The following is a 9914-nucleotide window of genomic DNA, read 5'->3' as shown; positions in this document are numbered from 1 at the left end:
TTTCAAGGGTGGAGAGGTGACTTAGTGGGCTTCTCTAATGACAGGTAGGGTCCCTGGAGTTACCAATGTCAGGACAAAGTGGAGCAGGCCTTGGAGGCAAGGGAGTTCGTATTCTCAGGGGGAGCCCTGACAAGGATCCTGGGAGGAGCTCTATCTGGGAGCAACTCTGACTTCTGTGCTGTTGGTTACTAACTGTGTGACAAGAGCAAGCCTCCCAGTACCAGGCTTCCCTGTCCATCAAAAAGAGTTGCTTGGGAATCAACAGGTGTTGAGATGTGCACACTCAGCCACTAAGTGTTCACTCAATTCTTCTAGTGAGCTCTGCGAGCGGGATCTCACTTAAGACGGGAAAATGGAGCTGGGCATTGATGGTGCACACCTTTAATCCCAACACTCGAGAGGCAGAGGCCCACAGATCTCTCTGAGTTCAAGACTAGTTTGGTCTACATAGTGAGTTCCAGGACAGTCAGGACTATAAGAACAGACCCTGTCTCAAGAGAAAAAAATAAGATAGGAAAATGGGGGCTAGGGACGCAGTTGGTGGAGTGCTTTGTAGTATGCATGAAGACCTAGGCTCCATGCCCAGTACTACATCAGCCAGATGTGGCGGCACACACCTGTAATTCAACACGCAGGAGTGAAGTCAAGTAGGGTCAGGAGTTCAAGGTCATCCTTGGTCATCCTTGGGCACACAGCAAGTTCAAGGTGATCCTAGGCTTTGAAAACTAACAAATGAATGAGGAACTGACACATTTCACTAGCCATTCACTAGCACAGAATATTGCAGTAAAAGAGACTGAAGGAGGGAAGGAGCAATGGCTCAGGGGTTAAGAGTGCTGGTTGCTCTATCAGAAGACCCGGGTTCGATTCCCACATGAAGGCTAACAATCGTCTGTAGCCCCAGCAGTTCCAGGGGATCCAACACACTGCTCTGGCCTCTGTGGGCCCCAGGCTTGTACATGGTGTACAGACACCCATCCATGCAAAACACCCACCCACTTAAAAAAATAAAAATAAGTAAGTCTAAAAATGTTTGCAGGGCTGGTGAGATGGTTTAGTTGGCAAGGGTGGTTGCTAGGCCCAACAACGTGGGTTCCATCCCTGGGACCCACATGTTGGAGGGAGAGAACCAGCTCACTCAAGTTGTCCTCTGGTCTCAAGTGTGTGCCATGATAGTTCCAAATTACTCAAACAAGTAACCAGATAGTAAAACTTCATATTAATGGAATATTGCTTAAAGGAAAAAATCAGAAAATACAGGGAGAAGAAAGTGAAGAGTCAGTTGGCATGACTCTCCACAGATACTCTGAGCATGCACGTGCGCGCACATACACACACACACACACACACACACACACACACACACACACACAGTGTTTTTGAGACAGGGTCTCTCCATGTAGTCCTAGCTGTCCTGGAATTGGCTATGTAAGAGCAGGATGGCTTTGAACTCAGAAAGATCTGCCTCTGCCTCCAGAGTGCTGGAATTAAATGAATGCACCACGACACCCGACTGATTTCCTTCCTTCCTTCCTTCCTTCCTTCCTTCCTTCCTTCCTTCCTTCCTTCCTTTCTTCCATTCTTCCTCCCTCTGTCCCTCTTTCCCTTCCTCCCTCTTTCTCTCCCTCTCCCTCTTTCTTTCCTTTTAAATATTTTTCTCAATATTTTGAAGCAGATACTGCCACATTTTCCTTTTGCTTTTGCCGAAAGGTCATCTGTAGCCCAGGCTGGCCTGTAACTCCGTGTGCAGCCCAGGACGACTGTGAATTTCTGAGTCTCTGCTTCCTTCCACCTCCTAAGCACTGCATACACAGGTGCATGCGGTGCTGGGAATGGAAAACAGGGGCTTCCTCCATATGTACTAGGCATGCGCTCTACCCACGGAGCCACATCCACAGCTCCCCCATTTTCTTTATGGATATGAATTTTAATTGGAATGACATCAGTGTGTAACTAGATCCTCATAGCACGCCTCAAACTCAGAGGCTGGTGGTGACCATTTCCATTCCCAGTTACATTTTGTAATTACTTTGTGGAGCCACAGGCATTCCTTCCCACAATTTATTTGGATTATTTCTATTTTTGGCTGCCAGACCACTTCAGTTCCCTGCTGTCCTGAGCAATGCTGCACAGAGTGCTTGCCCAGCATGCGAACTGTCTGATTCCCAGCCCTGCATGAACTGGGTATGGCGGTGCAACCCTGTAATTCCAGCACCGGGAAGTGGGAGTGTTAAGGCTGTCCTTTGAACACAGTGCACTCGAGCCTATATGAGACCCTGTCTCCCCTCCACTCTGCTAAAAATAAACAAAAAAAAAAAAAAAAAAAAAAAAAAGAAGAGAAGAAAAGAATAGAGACTCTGTCGCCAAAAGCACCCTCTGCCCTCACTGGGCAGCGCTCCAGAAACTGTTGGTGCAGGCAGAACCTTGACTCTTCCCTTCTAGAGTGTGGCAGGCGGGGTGTGTGGGGGCCATGAGCCAAGCAGGAGGCTCCACAGGTGATTCCCTCCTCTGCTGGATGGGCTTGGGTGAGCATGCTTCAGGGATGGGTGCATGGCCCCATCGGCATCAGCTGGTGTCCAGGCTGTGGGCCTGCACTGAGTATTGTAGGAGGGTATATATCTGGTCCTGCAGAGATGCTCAAACTCCAGCCCGGCCTCCCCACTCCTGTTTTTTACTCCTCACTTGGTTTTGAAAGCCTCAATGGGAGTGAGGACAGACACACTGCAGGTATAAGGCTGGGTTCTAAAGGAAATTCTGGTAGGGACTTCCTCCCAAGAAGGAAAAAAAAAATCCTGAGTTCAGGGGAGATCAAGTGACAGGCTCAGTCCAGGTCCCCAAGGCTGTGGATCTTATTTTCTATTATTATTATTGTTGTTGTTTTTTGTTTTGAGACAGGCTTTTTCTGTGTAATACCCTTGGCTTCCTGGAACTCTCTTTATAGACCAGGCTGGCCTCGAACTCACAGAGCTCCACCTGCTTTTGCCGCCTTAGTGCTGGGAATAAAGACCTGAGCCATGATGCCCAGTTTATTGTTTTGTTTTTGAGACAAACTCTCATTACATAGCTTTGGCTGTCCTCGAACTCACTCTGTAGACCAGGCTGTTCTCGAGGTCACAGAGATCCACCTGCCTCTGCCTCTGGAGTACTGGGATTAAAGCTGTGCACCTCTGTTGTGTGACAGGACTTTTCCTGGAGAAATAACTAAAACAGCTGCATAAAGAAAGCGCACCCAGCACTGGTGACAGCTCACAGAGCAGGGACTCTGGTCGTACCGCTTCTTTGAAGCTTCATTCGCTCTTCTGAGAGGGACTCTCAGCTGTTATTGCTTACTCTGGCAGCATACTCCTGATGAATCTGGTTGGTTTCAGGAACTTCTTGAAGCTATTTTGAGTTCCTTACCTTCCTGTCTAAGGAGTTTCTGGGCCGGATGGAATGTTTCAGTATTGGAGGAAACAACACAATAGCCCACATGCTTGGCCCAGTGTCTTTCTTGGGAGGTTCAGTCACACGGTGAACACCAAATTCGTGTTGGTGTTAACTAAATAAAGTCAACCTTGTTTCAGTTGGTAGAGCCCGTAACTAGTTGGCTGGAATTAGCCATGGAGAGTCCAGGGGAGCCAGGAAGACAGACAGAGAGACACAGAAAGAAGGAGGAGGGAGGGACTTTGAATGTGGCAGGCGTTTTTGGTTTGGGATGGCAGAAGAGGGTCCTTCTTTCTAGGTTGTCGGCTAAGGAGGAAGGTCAGCTGGTTGCTTCTTGTCCTCTCTGATCTAGCAGGTTTTCACCCCCGCATCTGACTTCCAAGTCTTTGTTGGCAAATAGAATGCTAGAGACTTAGTTTTTCGGGGTCTGAGGAAAATCTGAAGAAAGACCATAGACTCAAATAGTATGTAAGAACAAAGAAAATATAATATTCCATCATGCAGGGATCCACACCTGTACAAACTGGCAACGACCCTGAGGGGCATGCAGGCTTCTAATCACGGCTAAAGGGAGTTGCAGGGACAGTTACATTAGGATACTTTTAATTGACTGAGGTTTAGTCTTATCATTTTTGGATACACTTGAACAAGCTTGGGCAAGTCTGGATGTGACTCAAAGGGGGTTGCTGGATTGTCCTTGAGACGCCATGAGGCTGACTTAGGCCCGGTTTTTTGTTCTCTCCCTCAGCCCTGAATGTAAGGACATTGAGGATAAATAGCGCTTTGTTGGGAGAGACACCTGTTTTGCCCTTCTCAGAGAGTTGCAACTTAAATTCAGTTCTGAAAAGCGGGAGAGTTTAAGCCCTTCAGTTTAAAGCTACAGCAGCAGGGCAGCAGAGCTGGGGCCACCTGGTCGGAAGTGCCTGCAGGCCTTGGCCTGAGTGGGAAGTGTACTGACTATGGGGCCACAGGGCCAGAGATCGGAATTAAAACATCAGTAGATCCATGTGCAGTTGCTAAGCTGACAGAAAAAAAACATCACTTGGCATCCAACACGGACACTGCCACACAAAGGGAGAATTCATGCAAAGTAGGCTGCCGCCACTTGCAGGAACTCCCGAAAGCAGGCTCTCACCTGAAAATCACGAGAGGGGCTTGGGCCCACCATTGACCGTGCTATTGCTGCAGACAAATTGAGACATCAGCGGATTCGGTGAGACACCTGGGAAGTCTTGAGAGAGTTAAATGATATTAGAAAGAAAAGTCTTTCCCATGTTGAGAATGAGAAATGTCACAATTCAGGGAGTTAGGACTCTGTATAGTGCTACTATGGACGGCTTGAAAATGGTAAAATAAATAAGGGGATGAACCATTTAGTGTGGATTGGCATGATGCCAATGGTAATTACTATCATTTTGGTAATTCACATTTTATCCTTTAAAAAGGTTTGATAACTGTAGCAAGTATAAAAATCTGACTGATAAGATATCTACTGTGCCATTGCATGATGAAATTGAAGAGGGGTGGCCCAAAGATATTAGAAAAGCAACCTTAGGTTATGAAGAGGCTGAATGGAATCCTATAGAAATATCGGACTTGAGGAGAGTTGAGGCAGAGGTTGTTTCATATGGTGTGCATTTACCCTGTGTGAAGCAGATAATAAACTCATGGGCAACTCAGAACCGAATTATCCCCACGACGGGAAAGATTTGGCATCAGCAACGTTGGAAGCTGGCCTCAGTTACAACGGCAAACATGTTGAAAAGAGGAAGCTAGGGCCATAGAAGAATGAAACAGAGCTAGAGGTATTAATGTTTCCCAAGATCAGCAGCTTGAATTTGACAAGCACACCTCGGTGCTCTTTTGTTTAGCAGCTTTAAATGCTTGGAACAAAGGACTGGAGAGGGGTCTTGGAGGTAAGGGCACTGGCTGCTCTTCCAAAAGTCCTCAGTTCAATTCCCAGCAACCACAGGGTGGCTCACAACTGTCTCTAATGAGATCTGGTTCTCTATTCTGGCCTACAGACACATATACAGACAGAACACTGTATATATAATTAATAAATAAATATTTTAAACAATGCTTGGGACAAGGTTGAAGAATCAGGAAAGAGGTGTGAGTCACTCACTAAAATTATAGAAGGCCCAAAAGAAGCCTTCACCGATTTTTTTGCAAAGATTGACCGCAGCTGTATATAGAATACTATCAGGCCCAGAAATCAGACAAATATTAATTGAATCTTTGGCTGGCTTTTGAAAACGCTAAGATTAGCACCACTAGATTAATGGATTAAAAATACAGCTGTTATTGGATCTCATAATTATGATTCAATTTTAATAGGAGAAGTAATCTCTAAAGGTTCTGAGACAATGTCTTGGCTGTGGCAAACAAACTCCTTTCCAAAGGGATTGTAGGCAAGCATTCCTAGAAACAATGTTTTCTGTAGAGAGAATTCAAAAAGGTTCCAGCCTTCTGGAGTATGCAGAAAGCATGGCAAAGGCTGATGATGGATGAATGTAAATTAACAAGGGAAAATGAAACAGTTTTTTTTATATCACAACATAAAGCATATTACAGGCATACCACACAATCCTGCAGGATAAGCACTTATCTCTAATCTAACCAATCAAGCTGAAATAGAAAGGGGTGAGTAACAAAGTCCTCCAGAGAAGATTACGTGGTGCTTTGTTAACTTTAAAGCTTTTAAATGCTGATGAATAAAATAACAACAGCAACTGAGAAACACTGGATTGTGGAAAAAACTGCTGAATTAAACCAGCTTATATGTTTGAAGGATGTCATAACTTCAGAATGGAAGTCAGGGAATGTTGCATTGGGGGAGAGATTATGCCTTTGTTTGCACAGGAAATAAAATGCCATGGATTGCTTCAAAATCAATAAAGATTAGATTTGAACAGAAGAAACCTCTTGATTAAGGAGAGGTGATAGTTCATCAAATAGTTTGGTCATCCAATCCAAACTGAATTAGAAGACTAACAAATACCTTTCATTTGATCAGGTATGAAAATAATAATAGTAGTAATAATAATAATAATGATAATGATGATGATAATAATAATAATAATAATAATAATAATAATAATAATAATAATAATTTTTGAATGATAATTTACCAAAGGCACAATTGAGTTACTGGCTTGAAAGGAAAAATGGGGTTTCTTAAACCACATGTCTTAATTCCATATTAGAATGTTGAACTGTAGATTGTCTTGTGACCCACACCATCTTGGACATCAGTTTTTGAATTTTCTTTTCAAATTAAAAGGATATTTTTGTTGTCTGGTATTAAAAACCCAGTTAAGAGATTTAAAGTGTTTTAAGTAAATTCAAAGGGTTACTAAAAAGACAGGCTAAAATTCAAAATGATGGTCCCTTGTGATCTAAAAGTAAATATAGCTTAACCTTGAATTTATGTATATGTAAAGAGAAAGGGAAAATAGGTATATTTAACCACATATACCAAGGTACATTTAATTTCAAAATTTTAAAGACATTTTTTGAAATTAAAAGACAATATATTTTTTCTGTTACCAAAAACCATTTTCCTTAACAAAGATATAACCTGCATAAAAAGGAGGTTAGGTTTGGGGCAGGATTTTGTTTTTGCCTTTCCAGGAGAATAAAAGCATCCAACTAAGGAATCTAGAGACCACTGGACAAATGATACATCTGAAGAAAGGAGAATCATCCAGAGAAAATGCCCCAAGAAGAGAATAAGCTGGCCTAATGGCATAGCACACCTCTTATAGGGTAGAATTTCATAAATCTTCCCAAATGCTTGTTTTTGATGCTCTCTACAAATATAAAAGGCAAATGGTCTTTCCGTGGTCCCAACTCAGTTAAAAAATCAAAGCTGGCTGGGTAGTGGCGGCGCACCTTTAACCCCAGCACTCGGGAGGCAGAGGTAGGTGGATCTCTGTGAGTTCAAGACCAGCCTGGTCTACAAGAGCTAGCTCCAGGACAGGCTCCAAAAGCTATAGAAAAATCCTATCTCAAAACAAAACAAAACAAAACAAAACAAACAAACAAACAACCCCCAAAACCACTTAAAACAAAAAACAAGCAAACAAAAAATCAAAGCTGGCTTTGGAGTGTGACTCTCTACTTCTCTAAACCCAAACATGTTTATTAAAGAAAAATCCAAAATCTTTGTCTCATGTCAGAAGAGCCACCTGGTATGGGACAGAAGAAAATCAAAATTAAGGGACTATTCTATTGCCACTAATCTTATATTCCTTTGGTTTTATTTTGACTCTTTAATTTTTTTTCTTTTTTAAAAAATGATTTACTTATTTTTATTCTATGTGCATTGGTGTTTTGCCTGCATGTATGTCTGTGTGAGGGTGCCAGATTTCCTAAAGCTGAGTTACAGACAGTTGTGAGCTGCAGTGTGAGTGCTGGGGACTGAACCCGGGTCCTGGGGAAGAGCAGACAGTGCTCTTAACTGCTCAGCTATTTCTCCAGCCCCAAAATTTTTCTTAAATAAATAAATAAATATAAAATCTTACATATATAATATACATACTCATAGATTTTATTATATACTATTCAGACAGGAAGTTTATATATTATCTTAAAATCTATAAAATTATATATGTTCTTATATGTCACATATAATAGTCTATAAGAATATACATATTCTTATGTATTATATATAAATAATCATATATATATACACATATATAAATTTTCTGTCTGGAGTTTAGTAGTCATGCAGAATACTAACTAATTCTAGGAATAAGCTTCATTTAGCTTCTAGTACATGTGTTTGGGTTTAAGTCTGAAGCAGGTTATTAGGAACTAAGTTCATGTACCCTGGATGTACTTAATAGATTGTGGCCCTCCAACCTCTTGGAGATCTACATTTAAAATATTTAAGTTTTCCACAGTGAACTGTGACCTTTGAAGTCTCCAAAAAGATGATGGAGCCCTGCAATGACAAATCTACCTTTGATGTGAAATTCCCCTCTATATTCTGTGAATATGTTTGATTATCATTGGCTAATAAAGAAGCTGTTTTGGCCTGTGGCAGAGTAGATTAGAGCTAGGCAGAAATACTAAATTAAATGCTGGGCGAAAGAAGGTAGAGCCAGAGAGATGCCATGGAAGACAGATGCTATGGAAGGAGACAGATGCTGGAACTTTACCAGTAAACCACAAGCCTTGTGGCAATACACAAAATAATAGGAATGGGTTAATTTAAGATGTAAGAGCTAGCTAAAAATATGCTGGTCATTAGCCAAGCAGTGTTGCAATTAATATAGTTTCTGTGTGATTATTTTGGCTTGGGTGGCTGAAAAATGAACAAACAGCCTTCACCAACAGATTGGCACCCAATGTGGGGTAACTACATCCACATAAAACCTGAGAGGACTTAAAACAAATCTAGACATACAAAAAGACCCCAGAGTTTAGCACAGTTTCTTGATAGCAGGTTTCCCCCCACCCCCCAAATGGGCTCTGTTTGCTGACAGCGAACAGGAACACTGGGCTCCTTTAAGCGTGGTCTTCCTGATTTAACATTAATAGCAAAAAATGTATAATTTCTTAAAAAAAATGGTGGCTTCCTGGCTCGTGCTAGTTGCATGACAGCTCTGGCTCTTTCAGGAAATCAAGCACTTAAATGGAGTCTGTGAGCAGTGTGTTACAAATTGCTTAATGGTGACATAGACTCACTGTGACCCTGGAGTTGGAGTGGTGCACATGGCTCTCAGAGGCAGTAAACATACCTCTGCCATGTTAAACTGGGTAGAGTAAGCAGGTAGGACTGCGGAGTTGGTTCTAGTCATGCCTGCTTGTTGGAGACTGCTCATTTGTTTTCTGGCTGCCCAGACTCCTGAAATAACCACACAGAACCTATATTAATTAAATCACTGCTTGGCCCATTATTAACTCTAGCTTCTTATTGGCTAACTCTTACATCATAAACTAGCCCATCTCCATTAATCTGTGTATCGCCACATGGCTGTGGCTTACTGGGTAAAGTTCCCAGCATTTGTCTCCAGCAGGGCTACATGGCTTCTCCTGACTCTGCCTTCTTTCTCCCAGCATTCAGTTTAGTTTTCCCCGCCTACCTATATTCTGCCCTGTACAAGCCTAAGACAGTTTCTTTATTAACCAGTGGTATTCACAGCATATAGAGGGGAATCCCAATCACCCACTTAGCATTAAAAAAGAAAAAGGGTGCTCCTGGTCAAAAATTAATTACAGATACACACACAGTAAAGACAGATTCAGATAAAAAAGACCTCTAAATGAAACACAGTGTGTTTTTAAAAAAAGTACCAAAAAATGAATAAACAGCCTCCACCAATACACCTTGACTGTGATAATGCTATCAAGCTGACATACACCTCCCAAAGACCAGTTCTGGACTAAAAACTGCTCAGGGAAATTTCAAAACTGTTAGTTAAAATGGTTCAGCATCATAGATTACTCCAGCCAGGACTTCAGATAAGCCCCACACTTTC

Source organism: Arvicola amphibius, chromosome 1 (genome assembly GCF_903992535.2).
Source record: "Arvicola amphibius chromosome 1, mArvAmp1.2, whole genome shotgun sequence".
Classification (NCBI taxonomy): domain Eukaryota; kingdom Metazoa; phylum Chordata; class Mammalia; order Rodentia; family Cricetidae; genus Arvicola; species Arvicola amphibius.
Note: the sequence above shows the minus strand (reverse complement) of the source record.